Genomic DNA, 9,540 nt, shown 5'->3' with positions numbered 1-9,540 from the left:
ATAGATCTATGTTCCCTATTTAAGAATGTTATCCCCATATACCAAGGAGAGAACAAAAAATTAGTAAGGGCTCCAAGGAATAAGAGGCTATGGGGACAGTGTTCATGGACTTAGGAGTGAGGAAGAGGCAGGCAGTGTCCAATAAGGTCAAAGAGAAAGTAAAAGAAGACAATCTGATAACTGGTTCCAAAGAATGTTTAATTGGTCCCCTTGGTTGAAAACCCTCCTGTATGCAGTAGCAGGGCCCCTCACCCTCTTGCTCTTAGCCCTGACCATCGGACCCTGCCTTGTCAATTGTCTAATCAAGACTATACAGTAAAGAATTAACTTGTCAAATTACTAGTAGTCAGGGGCCAATACAAATTTCTCCCCAATAAAAATGAGTCCATGATTTGACTCATATACATAAAACCAGTGGGGAATGAACTAGACTACTTAATTTAAGTAACTCCATTCTGACCAGGAGTTGTTGCACGTATACACCCTGACTCATCTAAACACCAGAGACTGAAACACAGGCACCACAAAGATAAAGGAATTAATGACGGCCTTGGGAAACCCAGAAAAAACATAAAAATAAAGAGATTAATGATTGCCCTGACCTTTGCCCCTTATGCCCCTTATCTGTAACAGTTTCCCCTTAATAATGCCAAGGTAGCATCAAGAAGATGTGGTTTTAGTCTTTATAAGCAAACTTCAAGAATGTTCAGGGCTGCTGACTTGGGAGACTATGCCCTCGCAGCCCGCGAGTGAATAAAGCGCTCCTCTCATTTACAATTCGGCTGTGCATCTCTGATTGTCTTGCTGGCTCGTCATAACATAACCAAGGCAAACAAATGCTAGGGGCCAAAAGGAAATAGGCAATCTGCGTTTTTCCAGTTCCCACTTCCTGTTAACAGATTCAAGAATTCCTAGGAGCAGCAGGGTTCTATTGAATATGGATACCCAGATTTTCAGAACTGGCAAAACCCTTATATGAGGCCCTGAAAGGAGAAGAGTAGGTGCCAATTGTCTGGGGCACTGATCAAAAAAACATTTACCAAGCTCATGGAGGCACCAGCCTTAGGACTCCCAGATGGCTCTGGGAATTTTAACCCAGGAATTTGGGCCTTGGCAGAGACCAGTAGCTTACCTTTCAAAGCAAATTGACCCAGTTGCAACAGGCTGGCAGGCCTCCTCCCCATGGGAGGAGGAGATCATGTTTCCTGAGACCTATGGAGAGACACTGCTGCTAGAGCAGGAGCAAGACCCGGGCATGTGGGTTGAGGGGCTGACAGTACAGTACATGGGCCGGGTGCCTGAGCTGCTGGGTGAAGTGGAGCTGGACATCTACCTCACTGGCACCATCAATGAAGATCCAGAGTTGGTAGCATCTCTGCACTGGCATGAGAGAGCCCTGTTAGGGGTGCTGCTGTATCGGGAGACCAAACTCCACATTCAGCCTGTGAAAGGAAGGCACCCTTAACACTTAAGGAGACCTGAGGCTCACATCCTAAGCTGGAAGAGTTCCACCAGTGGCCAGGGCCCCATGAGCAGTGTCAAGACTACTCCTGGAAAAATAGGAAAATGGCGGCGAAGTGAATGGAGCGACACAGACAATCTCCCAAGACCAAACTGGATTTACAGCGAAAATAAAGGCAAATCGTCAGGAAAGGGCAGCCGAAAGACATCTTGGAGGACCACTTAACCAGAAACACCCACTCAATCCTGGTAGGCTTGCGAGGACGCGAGAGGGGACCGAGAGCCCAGGGTCCGCAGCGGCCTGGGCAGGGGCCAGGGAACTCGGCGGGAAGTTACTCCTACCACCTCCCTTGCCACGCTGCATGGGCCCTGGGAACTCTGTAGCCTGCTAAGCTCTCAGCTGGAGCCGCACAGCCTCGCGGAGACCAGGGGACTCGGCGGGATTCTGCTACCAAGGCTGAGTCCCGCGAACTCTGTGTGCTAAGCCCTTGGCGGGTGCCGCGCAGACTCATGGGGACCAGGGGACTGTGCTGGACGCTACTGTCACCTCTGCAGTGTCCCGCTACCGTGGCTCAGTCCTGGGGCTTCTGCTGAGTCCAACCCCCTCAGCTGGTGCCACAGCCACAGCTGCCCTTGGCTGGAAGCAGCGCCCTCGGGTTAAAAAAGTCCCAGGCAGCTCCAGGACGCAGAGTCCAGACAGAGGCTAAATTGGCAGCAGCCACTCACCTTGCACTTTGGCAGAGGGAAGGCAGACTGGACTGGAACTGTGTGGGGACACTCGGGTTGTGGAGGGTGCTCGGAGCTTTTGCTGAGTGCAGCCACGCAACACTGTGGTCATTTTACTTCTTCTCAGGGCCCTGGGGAAAGGCGGTGGCCCCTCCCTCAGAGATTCAACCCCACCTGGTGGCCATTGAAATGCTAATTGAGGCCCATTAACAACAAACACATGCCTCACTCTCAGGAAATCCTCTTACACTGAGCACCTGAGTGAGTTTTTCAGGCAACTCAGAAACCAAGGGTCTGCAGGTAACCTCTACTAATAGCCTCCAGGCAAAAAAAAAAAAAAAAAAGCTAGAGGAAAACTACCATTCCCTGGGCATGCAACACTAACCAGAAAAGCTAAGACTTGATGGTGGTGTTTAAAGTGGGTCCTCCCTGGCGCATCCAAACCCAGGAGAGGGAGCCACAAACAGCAGAACACCAACACCCACTGGGAAATCTTGGCAGACTCCAAAGCTCACTGTGATAGCCAAAATGGTGAGAAACAGAAACAAAAGTCAAATGAAAGAACAAGAGACTTCTACAAAAGATGAAATAAATGAGGTGCAGTTAAGCAAGTTAACAAAACTAGAATTTAGAGCCATGATGTTGCGGAAGCTCAACAGCATGTGTAAGGACATGAGCACCATGAGTGAAGACATAGAAATGTTGAAAATCAACCAGTTGGAAATTAAAAATCAACAAGAAGAAATGAAGAATGACATATCAGAAATGAAAAACACATTGGAAGGTAGAAAAAGCAGAGTAGGGGAAGCTGAGGACCGGATCAGTGAATTAGAAGACAGGCTAGAAGAAATCAACCAATCAGAAAACAAAAAGGAAAAAATGATTAAAAAACAGGAAGACAGCTTAAGAGAACTGTGGGACAACTGGAAACGGAATAATATTCGCATCATAGGAGTCCCTGAAGAAGAAGAAAGTAAGCCAGGGCTAGAGAATATATTCAAAGAAATAGTGTCAGAAAACTTCCCTAATTTGGTGACTGAAGAAGGCATTCAAGTTCAAAAATCACAGAGAGCCCCAAGTGGGAGGAACCCAAACAGGCCCACACCAAGACACATAGTAATCAAACTGCCAAAAATTAAAGACAAAGACAGAATCCTAAAAGCAGCAAGAGATAAGCAACAGGTTACCTACAAAGGAAACCCCATAAGGCTCTCAGCTGACTTTTCACAAGAAACACTACAGGCTAGAAGGGAATGGCATGAAGTAATCAAGGTCATGAAAAACAAGGATCTGAATTCAAGACTACTCTACCCAGCAAGGCTATCATTCAAAATAGAAGGTCAAATAAAGAGCTTTTCAGACAAAAAAAGGCTAAGGGAATACATTAGCACCAAACCAGCACTGCAAGAAATGTTAAAAGGACTGCTGTAATTACCAGGAGAAATGGGAAGGAAAATAGAACCACACTAAACAAAAATGGCAATAAATAAGTACATATTAATAACCACCTTAAATGTAAATGGACTGAATGCTCCCATAAAAAGACACAGAGTAGCTGATTGGATAAGAAAGCATGACTCATCTACATGTTGTTTACAAGAGACCCACCTCACAACAAAAGACTCACATAGATTGACAGTGAAGGGATGAAAAAAAATCTTTCAAGCAAACGGAAAAGAAAAAAAAGCTGGGGTAGCAATACTTATATCTGATAAAATAGACTTCAGAATGAAGGCCATAACTAGAGACAAAAAGGCCACTACATAATATTGAAAGGATCTATCCAACAGGAAGATATAACCTTGATAAACATATATGCACCCAATATAGGAGCACCAAAATATATTAAAAAACTACTGGAGGACTTCAAAGGAGAAATCGATAGCAATACAATCATAGCAGGGGACTTCAACACCCCGCCCACATCACTGGATAGATCCTCTAGACAAAAAATTAGCAAGGAAACAGAGACTCTAAATGAAGCACAAGATCAACTGGATTTAATAGATATCTACAGAGAACTACACCGCAAAACTACAGAATTCACATTCTTCTCAAGTGCACTTGGAACATTCTCAAAGATAGACAACATGTTAGGGCAAAAACTAAGTCTCTACAACTTCAAGAAGATTGAAATCATATCAAGCATCTTCTCAGACCACAATGGCATGAAACTAGAAATCAATTGCAAGAAGAACATACAAAGACATTTGAACACATGGAAGCTAAATAGCATGTTATTAAACAACGAATAGGTCACCGAGGAGATCAAGGAAGACATCACAAACTTCCTGGAAACCAATGAAAATGAAGACACAACAACACAAAATCTATGGGATGCAGCGAAAGCAGTTCTGAGAGGGAAGTTCATAGCACTACAAGCCTACCTCAAAAAAGAAGAAAAATCTCTAATAGACTATCTAACCTCACAACTTAAAGAACTAGAGAGCAAACAAAAAGAAAACCCCAGAGCACGTAGAAGGAAGGAAATAGTAAGGATCAGAGCAGAAATAAATGACATAGAGACCAAAAAAACAATTCAGAGGATCAATAAAACAAAGAGCTGGTTTTTGAAAAGATAAACAAGATTGATGGACCCTTAGATAGACTCACCAAGAAACAAAGAGAGAGAACCAAAATACATAAAATCAGAAATGAAAGAGGAGAGATAACAACCGACACCACAGAAATATAAAAGATCATTAACAACTACTATGAACAATTATACGGCAACAAATTCGAAAATCTAAGTGAAATGGACAAATTTCTAGAAACACATAGTCTCCCAAAACTGGATCAGGAAGAGATAGAAAACTTGAACAGAACAATAACAACAGAAGAAATTGAAGATGTAATCAAGACTCTCCCAGCAAATAAAACCCCAGGCCCGGATGGCTTCTTGGGGGAGTTTTACTGAACATTCAAAGCAGAACTAAGAGCCATTCTCCTCAAACTATTTCAAAAAATTCAAGAAGAAAAAAGACTTCCAAACTCGTTTTATGAAGCCAGCATAATTCTAATTCCAAAACCAAAAAAAGACACAACAAAGAAAAACTTCAGGCCAATATCCCTGATGAACATAGATGCCAAAATCCTGAACAAAATACTAGCAAATCGGATCCAGCAATACACCAAAAAATTTATCCACCATGACCAAGTGGGATTCATCCCAGGGATGCAAGGCTGGTACAATATTCGCAAATCCATAAATGTGATACACCACATAAATAAAATGAAGAATAAAAACCACATGATAATATCAATAGATGCGGAAAAAGCCTTCGACAAAATCCAGCATCCATTTCTGATAAAAACGCTCAGCAGGGTGGGGATAGAGGGATCATATCTAGACATAATAAAGGCCATATATGAAAGATCTACAGCCAACATCATACTCAATGGGCAAAAACTAAAAGCATTTCCCTTAAGAACAGGAACAAGGCAAGGATGCCCACTTTCGCCACTCCTATTTAGCATAGTACTGGAAGTCTTAGCCACAGCAATCAGACAGGAAGAAAAAATAAAAGGGATCCAAATTGGAAAGGAGGAAGTGAAATTGTCATTATTTGCAGATGACATGATACTGTACATGGAAAACCCCAAAGACTCCACCAAAAGTTTACTAGACTTAATAAATGAATTTGGCAAAGTATCAGGATACAAAATTAATGTCACAAAATCGATGACATTCTTATATACCAATGACGAACTCACAGAAAGAGAAACTAAGCAAACAATCCCATTTACCACTGCGGCAAAAAATTAAGATACCTAGGAATAAACTTAACCAAAGAAATAAAGGACCTATTCGCAGAATACTACAGGTCATTGAAAAAAGAAATAGAGCAAGATATAAAAATGTGGAAGCACCTACACTGTTCATGGATTGGGAGAATTAACATCATTAAAATGTCCATATTACCCAAAGCAATATATAGATTCAACGCAATCCCCATCAAAATACCAATGGCATACTTCACAGAATTAGAACAATTACTTCAAAAGTTCATATGGAACCAAAAAAGGCCTCGAATAGCCACAGCAATCTTGAAAAGGAAGAACAAGTTGGAGGGATCACAATACCAGATTTCAGGTTATACTACAAAGCCACTATAATCAAAACAGCCTGGTACTGGCACAAGAACAGGTATATAGACCAGTGGAACAGAATAGAGAACCCAGAATTGGACCCAAGGCAATATGCTCAATTAATATTTGACAAAGGTGGCAAGAGCATACAGTGGAGTAAGGACAGCCTCTTTAATAAATGATGCTGGGAAAATTGGACAGCTACTTGCAGAAAAATGAAACTAGACCGTCAACTTACACCCTACACCAAAATAAACTCAAAATGGATAAAAGACTTAAATGTAACTCATGAATCCATAAAAATCCTAGAAGAGACTGTGGGCAACAAAATTTCAGACATCATATGCAGCAGAATTTTTACTGACACATGACCTAAGGCAATAGAAACAAAGGAGAAAATGAACACATGGGACTACATCAAACTAAAAAGCTTCTGCACAGCGAAAGATACAATCATCAAAACGGAAAGGCTACCCACTGTATGGGAGAGCATAATTGCCAATGATATATGAGATAAGGGGTAATTTCCAATACATATAGAGTGCTGATACAACTCTACAAAAGGAAGACAGAATCCAATTAAAAAATGGGCAGAGGAACTAAATAGACACCTCTCTAAACAGGATATACAAATGGCTAAGAAATATATGAAGAAATGTTCAACATCACTAATCATCAGAGAGATGCAAATCAAAACAACAATGAGGTATCACCTCACACCTGTCAGAATGGCTGCCATCAACAAATCATCAAACAACAAGTGTTGGCGAGGGTGTGGAGAAAAGAGGACTCTAGTGCACTGCTGGAGGGAATGCATACTGGTGCAGCTACTATGGAAAACAATCTGGTGTCACCTCAAAAAATTAAAAATTGATCTTCCATTTGACCCAGTGATCCCACTTCTAGGAATATACCCTAAGAAGCCTGAAACACCAATCAGAAATAATATATGTACCCCCATGTTTGTAGCAGCACTATTTACAATAGCTAAGAACTGGAAACAGCCCAAGTGTCCATCAGTAGACGAATGGATCAAAAAGCCGTGGTACATATACACAATGGAGTACCACGCAGCAGTAAGAAAGAAAGATCTCTTATCCTTTGAGACTACATGGAGGGGCCTTGAAAGTATCATCCTAAGTGAAACAAGCCAAACAGAGAAAGACAAGTTTTATATGATCTCACTTATTTGTGTAATATAATGAACATAACAGTTTGAGGATTGGGGTAGTCCCAGAGACGCGGAAGCGGGGTACAGACTGACAATTCCCTAAGGCATGGGGAGGTGGGGGAGGGATGAACCACAGAACTTATACGCATGTATGCATGAACAGTGGACATGGACAACAATCTGGGGAAGGGGCAAGGAGGGAGGAGGAGGGGGGAATCAGTGGGGGAAAAAGGAGAAACATCTGTAACAAAAATTAATCAATAAAAAATAAAAAATAAAAGACTACTGCTGGGAACCTCAGACCCAGGCCCAAAAGAGCCAAGTGTTTTGTTTCCCTGAGTCGATTTGTGGAGACCCAGGTGGTGGCAGATGAAAAGATGGCAGCATTTCACGGGCAAGGCTGAAGCACTACCTGCTCACAGTCATGATGGCCGCAGCCAAGGCCTTCAAGCATCTGAGCATCTGAAACCCTGTCAGCTTGTTGTTGACTCAGCTAGTGGTTCTAGGACCAGGAGTGGAAAGACCCCAAGTGGGACCCAGTGCCACCCAGACCCTGCACAGCTTCTGTGCCTGGCAGCAAGAACTCAACACCCCTGAGGACTCGGACCCAGATCATTTTGCTCTTTACACATCAGGATCTGTGTGGGGTTTCTACCTGTGATACCCTGGGCATGGCTGACATGGGTGGGCACTGTGTGTGACCTGGCTCAGAGCTGTGCTATGGTGTAGGATGATGACCTCCAATTGGCCTTCACTGCTGCTCATGAACAGGGCAAAGCCATGTGTCAGTCTGAACAGGCCTGGGAGCGCCTCTCATCATATGATGGCTCCCATGATGGTTCACATGAATCCCGAGGAGCCCTGGTCTCCCTGCAGTGCCCACTTCATCACGGACTTCCTGGACAATGGCTACAAGCACTGTCTCTTAGACAAACCAGAGGCTCCTCTGTGCAACTGCCTGTGACTTTTCCTGGCAAAGACAATGATGCAGACCACCAGTGCCAGCTGATCTTTGGGCCTAACTTACACCACTGTCCACAGCTGCTGCTGCCCTGTGCTTCCCTCTGGTGCTCTGGACATCTCAATGGTCATACCATGTGCCAGACCGAGCATTCACTGTGGGCTGATGACACCTTGTGTGAGCCCTCAAAGGCTTGCATGGGTGGCTAATACCTCCATGTGGACCAGATCCAGGACTTTAAGATTTCACAGACTGGTGGCTGGGTCCTTGGGAATCCTGGGGCAACTGGTTTTGAAGCTGTGGGGGCAATGTCCAGTCTCCTCCTGGGACTGCACATGGCCCAGGAAGAAGAATGGGCACAAAGGAGGGAAGAAATACAATGAAGGAAGGATGGTGTATATTCCCAGACCACAGAATCTACATACCAGAACAATTAGCCCATCGGTTAGTCCTCCAATAGCCTGAACTCACCCATCTGGGAAAAACCATCCTAAAAGCCTTATTAAGCCAATACTACCTGATTGATCAACTTCAGTCTCCCAATACTGTTTTCTCTGTGCTCAGAACAATGCCAGACAAGGCCCCACTGGGCCCACTGGGATCCAGCACTGCAGTCAAGCACCCTTTGAAGATCTAGAGGTAGGCTTCTTAGAAGTCATATCTCCTGGTTTCCATTTGTACTTTCTTGGGCTGGGTTGAAGCTTACCCCATGTGTACAGAAAAGGCAAGAGAAGTAACCAAAGCTCTACTGAGAGACATCATCCCCAGATATGAAATGCCATTGACTATAAGACCAGACAATGGCCCAGCCTTCGTAGCAGAAATAGTACAGCAGGTAGCTAAAACTCTAGGCATTGAGTGGACTTTGCACAAGGCCTACCATCCCCAGAGCTCATGGATAGTAGAATGCATGAATCAGACCCTTAAGCAGACCATGGCAAAACTATGTCAAGAAACCAACTTACCTTGGACTTACATACTGCTGCTAGCTTTCCTGCGAGTATGTTGTACCCCTCAGGCAAAGATCAGGTTCTCCCCTTTTGAAATCTTATATGGGAGACCTCCCGCACTGACTGGAAAAAACATTCTTGATGTACATAAGTGGGTAACTGATAGAATATCCATTTCCCTG

General features: G+C 43.6%; 1 pseudogene; it reads left to right on the top strand.

Moving 5' to 3' along the window:
- The first annotated feature begins 1,075 nt into the window (after window positions 1-1,075).
- On the top strand, window positions 1,076-8,873 carry LOC118632104 (annotated as a pseudogene).
- Window positions 8,874-9,540: the final 667 nt, after the last annotated feature.

This window comes from Molossus molossus, unplaced genomic scaffold (assembly GCF_014108415.1).
Source record: "Molossus molossus isolate mMolMol1 unplaced genomic scaffold, mMolMol1.p scaffold_m16_p_17, whole genome shotgun sequence".
Classification (NCBI taxonomy): domain Eukaryota; kingdom Metazoa; phylum Chordata; class Mammalia; order Chiroptera; family Molossidae; genus Molossus; species Molossus molossus.
The sequence above is the reverse complement of the archived record's forward strand: the minus strand, read 5'-3'. Positions and strand labels throughout refer to the sequence as shown.